This window comes from Halichoerus grypus, chromosome 14 (assembly GCF_964656455.1).
Source record: "Halichoerus grypus chromosome 14, mHalGry1.hap1.1, whole genome shotgun sequence".
NCBI classification, from domain to species: Eukaryota; Metazoa; Chordata; class Mammalia; order Carnivora; family Phocidae; genus Halichoerus; species Halichoerus grypus.
The window spans coordinates 23,684,857-23,699,241 of record NC_135725.1 but is presented as its reverse complement, the minus strand read 5'-3'; the positions used below and the strand labels follow the sequence as shown (position 1 = coordinate 23,699,241).

At 37.9% G+C, this 14,385-nt stretch overlaps 1 long non-coding RNA gene across 1 annotated transcript in view; it reads right to left on the bottom strand.

The window, feature by feature from the left end:
- LOC144380147 (uncharacterized) overlaps positions 1-14,385 on the bottom strand; it is a 68,248-nt gene that overhangs the window by 50,238 nt on the left and 3,625 nt on the right. The window contains exon 2 of the long non-coding RNA XR_013443952.1: positions 7,284-7,401. This is a non-coding gene — a long non-coding RNA (uncharacterized LOC144380147). The remainder of the gene's footprint in view (positions 1-7,283; positions 7,402-14,385) is intronic.

Here is a 14,385-nt window from a genome sequence, read left to right as displayed (position 1 = left end):
TAAAATCTCTGATTAAAGATAATATATGAGACAATCACTTACCAATTTGGGAGAGTCACACACAAAGCCCTTTTTATGGAACTCATTTGTTCTACGGTGGTGTTTTAAGGTGTGACCCACTGATGTTCTAGAAAAAATATAAAGTTTATACTTGGTTTCCTCCTGTGGAACTGCATATATATACTAGATACAGAGTCTGGAAATGGGTCCAAATGGAAAAAAAAGAGGGGCATATAAAACAGACATGAATTTAAACTACCCAGATCTTTTCCATTCATTTACTACAGATGTATTTACCACAGATCTATGCCCTTGGACTAGCAGATCACTGGACCCACATACTTCTGTTAGATTTACAGAACCGACATGCTTCCTCTCCTCTTTGCAACTTTACCAATATCATCCCTCTTTCTAATTACACATCTATCCATGATCTTCGTAACTGATGCAGCAGTTGGTAGACAGAGGACACTTGTCAGAGTCCTACAGAATTTTATATGAGAAAAAATCAATCAAAGCAAATAGAAAGGAAGACATCATAAATGTACTTCATTATAGCCTTGAAGCCTACTTTTCCTTCAGGTTCAATTTGTTATTTATGCTTAAGTCGTGTTACAGATGGAAACTGCCACCCCACCCCACCCCCGCCTTTCTTTCATTTTGTCTTTCATCTATGAATATCTGGGTAAAGACTGTGCTTATCATCCCATTGATGAGCTTACTATGCGTGTCTGAATTTCACTTATAAATGTCTGACTGAAATATAACAAAGAAAAAAGTGAATATACAGTGTGCTGGGGCCAATGATAAGCCACTGTTAGACTATTATGGATTTTGTCTCTGAGACAAAAGTCGCTCATCTGGGTGATGCAGAACTAACAAAGGTGCGATTCAACCAGAACCAGAATCTTTCCTGTGTTACCGTTGGTGGTGGGCCTCCATGAATGACAGCTCGGGTCAATTCCCTAATTAGGAGACTATCTTCATGTTAGAAGGATGCTGTTTCTCTAATTACACTGATATGTAACCGAGGCTTCACTTCAGAGAGAGCTTCATAAGGCTAGAACTTACTAACAGGCAGAATTGAAGACATTTTTTTTTTTTCATTCTGGCTTGTCTCCAAAGACTGTATCATACTAATTAAAGTACAGAGGAGAGAACGACCCCAGACTTAAGAGCTTATTTTGCTGATTTTCAATATCTTACCGACATGGAGATTGTAGGCTGCGTGTATGTGTGTGTGTGTGTGTGTGTGTGTGTGTGTATGTGTGTTTCTTGGTAACTATGGCAACATCCCCATTTTTGTTGGCTCTCCTGGCACTCTCTTATTGGATTATCTGCTTCATGCCTCTTCAGGATTTTTCTTTTGTATTTTACTTCCATGTCTTCAATAAAATATTCAATTAATTCAGATGTGAATTCAAAACCAGTTATGTTGCTTTGTTTATTGCACCCAAGTCAGTAGTTCAGTAGCTTAACTTAGAGAGAGGTGATCAAGTAGGTAAATATAGGACAGGCACCTGGACACTCTGGTGTCTCATTGTTTTACTGCAACTCGGAGCACGGGTACCTCTACAGCAGAGCCTATTTGAGCAGGATTTATTCAATTATACGGGAAAAGAAAGTGATGGGGACTTCCGAAAGCGGTTGAATAACCTGAGAGAAACATTTACAGCAATATAAAATCTGTCCTTCCATTGCCTTCGTCACGTAAGTGAACTTGGTTTCTTAGAAGAAAACACGAAATGCTGTTCTCATGCTCATGAAAACACGCACGGGGTCTGTATCCTGTGGTGCAGTCGTGCGGCTTTTATATTATCATTGAGGTTTGGGCCAGAAATGAACAGGAACAATTATCAAACAGAGTCTTGCTCACTCATTTACTAATAGACTCTCAGGAATGAGAAGCAGATTACTTTTTTTTCTGTGAAGTGATAAGATCTCTAAAGTGTTCAGGAAAACACTCATTTAATTCTTCTTGTGCAAGTAGTCTAAATCATTTGTTTCATTTGAGAGGCAGGTTTGATTTAGCATGGACTTTGGAGCCCAATTCCCTGGCCTAAACCCCAGCTCTTTTATTACCTGGGTGACCTTGGGTAAGACACTGAAGCTCTCTGTGCCTCACTTTCCTCATCAATAACATGAAGATGAAAATGATAGTTTCTGCCTCAGGATCTTTGTGGGGATTAACTGAGTTAACTCAGGAAAAGATTCAGGGGCCCAGCATATTTGAAAAGCACTCTGTGTTAGGCATTATTATTTGTTTATAAATACCATTATCATTAAAATTTTCTTTATTCAAATAATAAGTATTATTCACTACACATACACTCATGCTCCTTATTTAAGGTGGTTATTTCTTCTTTCAATAGTATTTTATTAAAAAGAAAGCAAAAATTATCATTACTCAATTTTAATAAACCCATTGTAAAGAACTCTGAATTTTCATAATTATTATAGGGAAGACTTATTCCTTAGATAGCACTGGCCTAATCACTCTGTGGAATCCAAAGAGATATCAGAATTTCAATATTTATGGATATTATCATGACATTTAAAGTCTTCCAGTTTTTCTGTTATTAATTAATTAATTAATTATTAATTTCTCTAGAGAAAATGTCTATTTTATTTTTTAAAAAAGATTTTATTTATTTATTTGAGAGAGAGAGAGAGCATGCACACCAGTGGGGGGAGGGGCAGAGGGAGAGGGAGAAGGAGACTCCTAGCCGAGCAGGGAAGCCTGATGCAGGGCTCAATCCCAGGACCTTGGGATTATGACCTGAGCCGAAGGCAGACACTTAATTGACTGAGCCACCCAGGCACCCCTGAGAAAACATCCATTTTAAAGATGAGGACAGAAATTGGAGTTTTTTGTGTGTATAATGTTCTTTAACATTGAAAGGCGTAGATTTCTTACTAGAGACATGTGCTCTCACCAGTATGAAACCTGGGGAATTATTTCAGGGACAGTCTAAGGAAGCTTTTCCCCTTGCCCTTGTTAACATTAGGAGCACTCTCCATGGTTTGTTATGTGAAACATTCAAAATCCCCAACCCAGATAATCTTTGATAGTGAGTACAGGCCACACATACTATCTGGGTCTATATCCGGAGAGCAAAGATGATAATACTTAGGATGTAAGTTTGAAAGTTACTTTGCCTTTAACGTTGGCATGACTCTATCTCTATGGGACCATCTCAGGTTTCTTACATTGACAACTGTCCCATTTCTCAACAGTTCTGGGGATAGTGGAAATATGTTTGCTACAAACCTACTTACCCTAACTTCCCCCACTTCTTGTTTTTTTCCACTCTTACCTGCCTTCCTACAGTCCCCCAATTTTTATATGGAAACCTGGTAACTAGCCTAGCAGAAGAGTCTGAAATGGACAGAAGAATTAAGGTTTTTGGAGGGCATAAATACCAAACATGGATTCTGTTAAATGAGAATTACTGTTTCTAGGAAACCCAACTAGAAGGTCAATTAAAAATGTTGCTTACCAGAGATTTTTGACTTTAGTCTACAGATTTATTTTCAATAATCTGTTTCTTAGAAGTACAATTTGTTTAGGTTGGTAGAATCACAGTGATTCTCTGGCATCAGTATTTGTTAATCATCATGTCACAGGTGGATCTGATATGTGGCCAAGGCTGTGAACCATTGTTCAAGATCAGTGATTCTCAATTTTTATGTGCACCAGGATCATCCAGAAGACTTGTTAAAACACAGACTGGTGTGGGTCACCTGGGTGGCTCAGTCTGTTGAGCATCTGAGTCTTGATTTTAGCTCAGGTCATGATCTTGGGGTTGTGAGATTGAGCCCCACGTCTGGCTCTGAGCTCAGAGCAGAGTCTGCTAGAGATTCTCTCCCTCTGTCCCGTCCGCCAAATGCACGCTCTCTCTCTCTTTCTCTCTCAAATAAATAAATAAAATCTTTAAAAACACACACATACTACACACATACACACAGACTGGTGAGCCCCACCCCTGGAGTTTCTGATTCAGTGGGTCAGGAGTGAAGCCCCTCCCCCGCAAATTTCTAACAATTTCTTGAGTGATGCTGATGCTGCTGGTCCGGGAGTCATCCTTTGAGAATTAGCAATTTAGGTTATACACGGATCCCTTATCCTGGAAGAGGACTTTTTACTCCCGAGATCTAGGTAAACATTTTAAGATTATCAAAATTCCATGGTCACGATTTTGACAAATTCTGGGGTGGGGTTTATGCTCTCAAGTTCCCTCCTGTCTTGTCTTGCCTCTTGGGGTCCTGCTCCATCTCACGTGGACAATGGTAACTCAGCCTCTTCTTCTAGCTCATTTGTGAGCAAAATAAACTTCAGTAGAAATGTTTCAGGGAACCCTAAGAAGGGCCTACATCACAGCAAAGAGAACACGTTCTCTAATCCTCAAGTGTCCCACCAACAGCCTTCACCTTGCTGGCTCTGGCCTCGCCCCATTTTTCTGCCTTCTGTCTCTCCCCCCCTCCATGGTCTTCTTTACCCATCCCTGTCCATGAAGAGTGGCAGAACTATCACGTGTTGTTCTGCAGACTCTTTCCCCGTACAAGAGTCTAGCAGGGTATTAGCCCAAACAATGACAGTTCCCTTCTGGGAGTAATTCTGGTGCCAGATGTTAAGATAATGATCGCTTTTACTTCATTATTACTAAATACCCATCAAAATGACAACACTGTAATAACCCTCTGGATTTATCTACTATTACCATTTCTCAGAGAATCTCAAAATAGAATCTGACATCTTTAGATCTTTGCCCCTGTCATCTTTACTTTTTTTGTTTTTTTGTGTGCTTTTTTGTTTTGTTTTGTTTTTTGGTCTGGAAATTTTATTAGGTGTATTCATCGTGTGTACTTCTTCCAGGGAGCTGTATTTGCAGCTTCCATCTGGTTGGGAGGGCAGGACTTGTAGGTGAGGAGGGATAGGATGGAGTTTGTGGACATGCAGGGCCAAGGTAAATTTGAGGTCCGAATTTTTGAAAACTTCGTAAAAAGTATGTGTGAAACTCAGTTTCTGCAAGAATGTCACCTGGATGTGGTTAAAAAACTTTGCAAAAACTGTAGATGGTAAGAAAATTTTGATTTTTGCCCACTTGTGTCTCTTTCAGTCTTAAATGTCATCACAAAATGAAGAGAAAAATTGGTATTAGCTGTGCATTCGTTTGTGCTTATTTATAAATCCTCAGGGTTGTTCCCATTTTATTAACACAGAGTTCTAGCAATCATTAAATATTTCCCAGAAAATAGCTTCTGGTAACTTCATTTAAGACCAAACCAAGTTTTCATGACTTCTCATATGGCACAAAAATTATATTAGTTCCTTTGTACTCTGAAATTCATTAAAAAGTTCAAGAAAAAATACTTGGGGGACCTTAGATACCTTTCAATTATGTTGGCCTCTGCCCTTAGAATACCATTTACCAGAATGATATACAAACCAGGGAAAGAAAAACATTCAAGGAGTTATCAGAGTTGAAATTACCATTTTAGATGTCCCATATTTCAAGAATTATTTGATTAATCCTAGTCTCCTCTGTGAAATCTGAGCTTTTTGAAGGAAATATGAGATTTTTGTAATGAGTTAATCTTTCAGGAAATAGAGGAATCCATAGAACAAATACTTCTGTATGGAGCCCGGGAACTCTTTAGGTTTCAAAACAAAATAATGGAACAGTTTGAGGAAATTCAGTTTGCTGATTGTATATCTCTTATAAAAATTAACTAATAATTTGTTTATTACTGAAGAATATGAATTGAGAACTTAAAAGACATAATGGAATTTACATTATTTTCCAAAATCATCTCGAAAGGTATGGCATTCATCAACAAATGTGTTGGTGGGCAAAGAATTCTGTCTTCTTCCAGTATCTCATTGCATGGTGCAAATGTGACCTTTTACTTTTATTTTTAAGCTAGATTTCACTTTATTCACCCATCTTCTTTAACATTAAAGATTTGCAAATTAAAGAATACATGTAACAGCGTTAGAAATCCTGATTCTGTATTTCCAATTACTACATTAGTAAAAAATTAGTGTCCTACTTCATTGCTAAGCTGAGACTCTAGGGTATTGGTGAAAAGAGCCTTATTTGAATATCTTATCCTTTGAATACTGAATTATATAATGCTTTCCAGAGGAATAGGAAGGGTTTTAGAATTTTACAGATCTCTATCTGACTGATCTAGTTTGTCTCATTTTCTACTTCTGGGAACAAGAGCTTTAATTTTTCTTCGTTTTAAAAAAAGATTAATATTTTAACATCTCCTTGTATTATAGAATTGGGAACTACTTCCATGCGACATACAAATGTACATATTTCTCTGTTATTTTGGGTGAATATAAATGTGTCTCTGATCTAACAATGTACACATTGCATTCCCTGGAGCTAAAAGTAATTTTTGAGCATTTGAGATCAAATTCATAGGCTTTCCTAAGAAGAAATCCATCATGAACTTAGAACATGATCTATCTTTTGTTAGAATATAAGTTTGGGAAAAAGTTGTGTGTCTTAGACAACTCTAAAACAAGGCCTGGCCATTCTTCATCAAAGGCAAAATTAATACATTCTAAGAAGAATTTATCATTGATTCTTCTAAAATACTGAGAAACTGAAAACCTTAACTGTCACACACATCATACAAATTGCACAAGATTCTGGTTGGTCAGTATTTCCTTATTTTAAGAAATGTTAACTAAGTCACCATTGATAGAGTTTTCCACATTCTTCAGTCATGCTACCACCATTGCTGTGGGATGACTGCACTTCATTCCCTGTAAATTGAAATGTTACGTTTTTATTGGATTTGAGGAATTTTTAGAGGCATGAAGGTAGAGGACTAGTTTGAAAATAAGGAGATTCTTTGCCAGTGTATTAACTTGTGCTATGAGAATAAGTGAAACATGTCCTTTCCTCACTGTTTCATGTAGAGCAGGGTTGGAAAAATCTTTCTGTAAAAGGCCAGAGAATAAATATTTTAGGTTTTGCAGGTCAGGTGAGTCTATTGCAACTACTCAGCTGTGCCCTTCTAGCGTGAAAGTGAATGGGCAGGACTGTGTTCCAATAAAACTTTATTTATGGACAGTGAGTGTCACAGTAGCGTCAAACACACCCTTTCCTTCAGAATATAGCTGGTCTTCAAAATCAGATATTCTTGCCATTCCTCACTAATGTGACAAAATTTAAAAATGTACTTGATATTCTCAGGTTTGATGCTACCCTTCTCCTTGAGAAACATAAAGTACTTAACATAAAGACTTTTCATACACTTACCACGCTTACTTAGAATCTAGGCTCCACTCTCTCCACTCCACATAGTCGGGGGTCTTGTCTTTTCACTTTTTTTAGGTTGAAGATTCTGCATCTTTATGGCTGCACCATCACTTCTGACCTGTGCAAAATAAAAGAGATTTACAAAAGAGTCAAAGTATTTTATGACACTTCTGCCTTTACCCCCTAATGTTTTCAGGAAAATAGAATTTCTAGTAATAAAGACATTGAAAAAACACTAAGTTAAATATGCCCAGAAATTTTCCCAATTAAAGTGAGATATAAATTATTTTTGAGTTAAGAGGTAGATAATCAAGGAATAATTACATGTGAAGTATTGGCATCTCATACAAAAATAATACACTTTTGTATGCCAAACACCTCTACCCCTCTCATAATGATAAAATAAAAAAGGACAAGATTTTAAATATTGGTATTTTCTTGCCAGTTTGTATTATTTGTTTATAAGGTATTTAAACTTTTACCTGAGATTCCTAATTGGTAAATTGCAATCTACTTTTCTTGAGTCACTCAATGTTTTATGAGAGAAGAATATGTCAGTTAACTCTGGAAGCAATATTTTCTCTTATACGCCATACATTTTCATTGTATGCACCATGGTTTTATATGTAATACAGCAATGCCAAATGTGTTGATTTCTTCAGGACTTGTGTCAAGGCATTGTGGTGGCTTCTCGGGAGCCCATATATCCCACAGGGTCCTTTCACAAACTGCCGACAAGGCCATGCCCTTTGACTTGAGTCTCTTTAGTGACTATTTCATGCCAAGGAAGTAGCTGTGCACTCTTTGCCAGAGTTACCCAGAGGCTGGCATGAGGATTCATGTGGACGTGGAAGGTTAGGGAAGTGGGGCAGGTAGAACAGTCAAGGGAAGGACGATAAGCAACAGTGCAACACTGACATCAAGCAACATCACCCAGTGGGTGACTCTCAGTCCCAATGTTCCAGCAGGTCAACTGTGCAGGTCAACTCAGAGTTGTTCTACATCGACGGCAAGGGGGCTTGAACACCACTACTTTCAGAGGAGATACAAATTGCTCAGCTAACTAGACACACAGGCAAAGCAAACTGAAACAGCCTCAGGGCTGACTGTTGGGTGGTATGCACAGGGGATGGGGCAGAGCAAGAGAGCATTTGCTACTTGCGCCATGGAGGGAAACATGGAGCACTTGAATCCGGTGATCTGGGTTTGAATCCTAGGTCTAGCAGCTGTGTGATTTTAGTCATATCACTCAACCTCAGATTTAGTTTTCTTGTCTCTAAAATTGGGAAGCCTAACCTTGTGAAAGGGTATTTCAAGGACGAAATTTGTTTGCATGGTGGCAAAATAGGGAAAGGATCCTGGGCAGAGGGAATATTGTGGAGGAAGTAGAGAGTCTTAAAAAGAATGCTTAATGTTTGGGAAACAGTATGGCTGGAGGACAGATCCACATGTGCGTAGGTATGGGGGTGGAAATGGGGTCCTATGGGGACACTTAAGAGGGAAGCATAATCTCTTTTTGGAAGGTCAGGGAAATGATACCTAAGTTGAGGTCTAAAGCAGGGGAGGGGGATATCAGGTATGGTATATGGTAGACTGAGCTGAAGTGAGAAATAGCCCATCCCACTTCAAACAGAGATGTAGAAAAACAGAAAACAAAAAGGGTGTAATATAAAGCCAAACTCAAAGCAAAAAAGGTGTGGTAGAGTAAAGATGGCCAAAAATTCTTTACTATTCCTCTCATTGAGAGATGGTGACTATTTACCCTCCTTTTGAGTCTGGGTTGGCCTTAGTGATTAGCTTGACCAATAGAAGGTGGCTGAACTAACATTTAAGGTTTCTGAGGCTAGGCTGTAAGAAGCCTTGCAGCCCTGGCCCAAGACTCTTTGAACACTCATTGTTGGAGCCCTGAGGCACCGTGAAAGAAGTCCAACTATCTTGAGGGAGGGACCATGTGAAGAAGCCCTGAGACCCTCTCTATGAAAGTAAAAGCTGGGCTAAAATTTGAAAATTCATCAGTATAATTCACCACATTAACAGGATAATGAAGGAAAAAAACCACGATCATCTACATAGATGCTGGAAGCATCTAACAAAATCCAAAATCCACCCATGATAAATAGTCTCAGCAATGTAGGAATAGAGGAGAAATTCCTAAACCCTATAAAGAGCATGTATAAAAATCCCTACTGTTAACATTACAATTAACAGTGGAAGAGTGAATGATTCCCCTGTGATTAGGAACAAAGCAAGGAGATCTGTTCTTACTACTGTAATTCTACATTGTACTAGAAGTCCCAACCAGTGCAATAAAGCAAGAAAAAGAAAACACATACAGATGGGAAATGAAGAAGTAAAACTATCCTTTTTCTCCCACAGATGATATGACTGTGAAAGGAGAAAATTCTAAGAATTCTACCAAATCACTACTAGAACTAATAAGTGAGTTGAGCAAGGTCTCAGAATACAAGTTTGTCATAATTCCAAAATCAATTGAATTTTATATGCTGGCAACAAACAAATGAGGGATATAACATGTTCATTGACAGGCAGACTTAATATTAAGATATCAGTTCTCTTAAAATTGATCTACAAGATTCAACATAATCACAATGTCAGATATATATGTATATATTGAAAAACCAATCTTTTTTTTTTTTAAGAATTTTAATTTTTTTATTGTTATGTTAATCCCCATACATTACATCATTAGTTTTAGATATAGTGTTCCATGATTCATTGTTTGTGCATAACACCCAGTGCTCCATGCAGAACGTGCCCTCCTCAATACCCATCACCAGGCTAACCCATCCTCCCAACCCCCTCCCCTCTAGAACCCTCAGTTTGTTTTTCAGAGTCCATCGTCTCTCATGGTTCATCTACCCCTCCGATTTCCCCCCTTCATTCTTCCCCTCCTGCTACATTCTTCTTCTTCTTTTTTTCTTCCTTAACATATATTGCATTATTTGTTTCAGAGGTACAGATCTAAGATTCAACAGTCTTGCACAATTCACAGCGCTTACCAGAACACATACCCTCCCCAGTGTCCATCACCCAGTCACCCCATCCCTCCCACCCCACCCCCCACTCCAGCAACCCTCAGTTTGTTTCCTGAGATTAAGAATTCCTCATATCAGTGAGGTCACATGTCTTTCTCTGTTTGCCTTATTTCGCTCAGCATAATACCCTCCAGTTCCATCCACGTCGTTGCAAATGGCAAGATCTCATTCCTTTTGATGGCTGCATAATATTCCATTGTATATATATACCACCTATTCTTTATCCATTCATCTGTTGATGGACATCTTGGCTCTTTCCACAGTTTGGCTATTGTGGACATTGCTGCTATAAACATCGCGGTGCACGTACCCTTTCGGGTCCCTACTTTTGTATCTTTGGGGTAAATACCCAGGAGTGCAATTGCTGGATCATATGGTAGCTCTATGGAAAAACCAATCTTAAAATTTATATGGAAATACCTAAGACCAAGGAATATCCAAAACAATTTGGAAAAAGAATAACGAAGCTATAGGACTTATCCTACATGATTTTGAGACTTACTATCAAGCAATGTGATCAAGACCATACGGTGTTGGTGAAAGGATAAATGTACAAGTCAATAGGACAGAATAAAAAGTCCAGAAATAGACCCACACATGAATGATCATTTGATTTCTGACAAAGGTGATTCAATGGGGAGAGGATCATTTTTTCAAAAAATAGTGCTGGAAGACCTGGATATCCATATAGAAAAAAAAAATAAAATTCAACTTTAAACTCACTCAATATACAAATTAACTCAAAATGGATCACAGATGCAATAGTAAATGAGAAATCTACATTTCTAGAAGAAAACATAAATATCTTTGCAACTCTAGGTAGACAGAGGTTTGCTGGATGGGTCACAAAAATATAAACTCCAAAATAAAATATTGATAAATTGAATTTTATCAAAACTAAAACCATCTGCTCTTCAAAGACACCATTAAGAAAATGAAAAGGCAAAGCACAGAATGGGAGAAGATTTTCTTTTTTTTAAGATTTTATTTATTTATTTGACAGAGACAGAGACAGCGAGAGCAGGAACACAAGCAGGGGGAGTGGGAGAGGGAGAAGCAGGCTTCCCGCTGAGCAGGGAGCCCGATGTGGGGCTCGGTCCCAGGACTCTGGGATCATGACCTGAGCCGAAGGCAGCCGCTTAACGACTGAGCCACCCAGGCGCCCCTGGGAGAAGATTTTCAAAGTACATATAAATGACAGAGGACTTGTTTCCAGAATATAGAAAGAACACGTACAACTCAATAAGATGGCAACCTAGTAAAAATGACACATGATCTGAACAGACATTTCATTAAAGAAAATACAAGAATGGCCGATAAGCATATGAAAAGTTATACAATATCACAGTCATCAGGGAAATGCAAATTAAAAGCACAATGGGATACCAATACCCATCCATTAGAATTGCTTCAATTAAAAAGACTGATAGCACCAAGACAAGAATGTGGAGCAACTAGAACTCTCTTATACTACTGGTGGGAATGTAAAATTTTAGTCACTTTGGAAAACACTTATTCATTTGCTTATAAAGCTAAACATATACCTACCATATGATCCAGAAATCTCACTCCTAGGAATTTACCCAAGAGAAATGGACACATGTTCCTTCATACAAAGACTTGGATGTAATTGTTATAGTAGCTTTATTAATAATAGTCAAAACCTGGAAATATCCCAAATGTCAATTAAAAAAAAATAATGAATAAACACACTGTGGTGTATATGTATGACATAATCCTACTCATTACCAGAGAGGAATGAATTACTAAAATCTGAAACAACACGAATCAATCTAAAATCATTATGCTGAGCAAAAGGAGCTAGGCATGTTAGAGTACAGGCTGAATGATTTACAGGAAACTCAAGAAAAGACAAAGTAATCACATTAAATCTAACCCCTGAGGTCCTAGCCATAGAGCTCTCTCACAGCATGGCAGCTACTTCTTCAAGACCAGCAGGAGAATCTCCCTCCAGGCTGCTCAGACAGTCTTCTTAACATAATGTAATCACAAGACTGACTATCCCATTGCATTTGTAAGATCTGCTCACTTTGAAAAGGAAGGGATTATATAGAGCATGTACACCAAGGAGTGGGATTTTGGGGCCACTGCAGAGTTCTGCTTACCACGGTTGCTTTTTGTTTTACTGTCCAAAAGCTGAACTGAGATGGATGTGTTTTCACTGCACTGAATTTCTCTTTCTATTACCTTCATATGTAATATGAAATGCAAACTTTTGTTCTGAATGAAGCAAGATGTATGTAAGAGACAGTTTTCTAATGTGGGAAAATGACATAGGAGCTTTGCTTGGTCATCAAAAAAGGGGATTAGAAATTTGAAGCTCAACACTTCTCACTCAGTTCTAGCACTGAATGTCTACCCTGCTCTGGTTTGTGAAATGATGTTTATACTGTTTAGCACATTATAGAGTTATTTAATTGTTTATAATTCAAGATTTCCCAAAGTCTGATAACTGCCAACACGTATACACACACAACAATGCTATATACTGATTACAGAAACAATATGCAATCAAAGAGGAAGTTCATCTGGATCGATCCATAATGCTGTATTTTCTAAAAAAAATAGATCTGATAAAATGTTCATATTTGCAATTTTGGGTATATGGGTGTTACATTATTCTTTTCTCCCTTTTCCAGATTTACATAAAGAGTAAGTGAATCACTATGATGTAAATTTGCTGACACATTCTTTTTTTGTAAAATATTCAAAATTTTCTCGTAACTTCCTTAGGAACAGCAAGCCATGGCAGATATTCATGAGAGAACTAAGACTCAAGGTCTTGCAGGGCGCCTATGTTTGAGAATTTCTGAATCTTCTAATTGGTCCCTCAGTGGTATGCCATTACTTGGATATCTTGTTCCATCTTAACAGGCTTATTGGATCTTTCTAAGGCAGAGTAACTGGAGTGTTAAGTGACTTTGAGGAAGGCTCTTGTACCTGAGGGAAATCTTATAGTGTAGATTACAACAGGCTTCCATTAAAAGCCTCTTCCATTTTACTGGGTGAAGAGGAGGTTAAAGGGTGGTGCTCATTCCCCGTTGTAGGAAATTGGGTCAATTTATGATATAGTGGCAAAGGGATAATTTCTCATGACTCATTACTCTGGTCATTGGTTTCCCGAAGTATTTTCTCAAGATCACTAACGTGGTGGAAAGCCCTCAGAGACTGAAACAAAAACCAAACCAAACCAAAAACCCTACTTCCATAGTCAAATACATTTCGGAAATTTTAGCTTAAGCAAGTATAAACAGCTTTCTTTATCTCATCCAAGAAGAGATAGAGTAGGATTCTTTTCCAAATTTATTTGTGTTTTAGAAGTGTATTTGGTCACCGTAGTATCTTTTCACTGTTTTGAGAAACACACTCTAACAAGATTATCTCTGATTTCTGAAATCCTTGGGTAGCCACAGAGCAAGCTGATCTTTCTCAAAGTCATGCTGATAAATACAGGCAAGCTCTCTTTACCTACCAATTCATTGGCTTTCAAAGGTTGCACTGTTATCTCCAATTTCTCACTCGCTGTTTCTGGATGCTAGAACAGAAAAGAAATGCTTCCTATTTCTTTCTTCTCCCTCTTTCTTGAAAAAATTAGAGACAGATTATATAACCCTGGCCTTCCCCTGAGTACATTGCTGAGGATATTCAAAAGCATTCCTCAGTAACTTGTGAGTGGCTTTGCAGAAGCATCTCAGGTTTTACATAAACAAGAGGTTCCTTACTCTTTCTATAAATCAACTGTTTCCTTGCTGATTTACATGACAATTTCAGACGGTTGTCAATTTGTACCTGTGCCCAACAAATTAGTCTTAAACTTCATTGCCTTCTCCTCACTCTTCCCTGATCTTCTCTGCCATATACTTAATGATGTATAAACAAACACTTAAAATATGAAAGGCAACCTAATAGGAAATTTAGGAATCTTTTTATAAGCTCAAGAGTCCTTTCAAAATGTGATTCCTTAATAGAACTGACTAGAAAGTCCAGAAATAAACCCAAATACAGAGAGGAATTAAGTATATGCC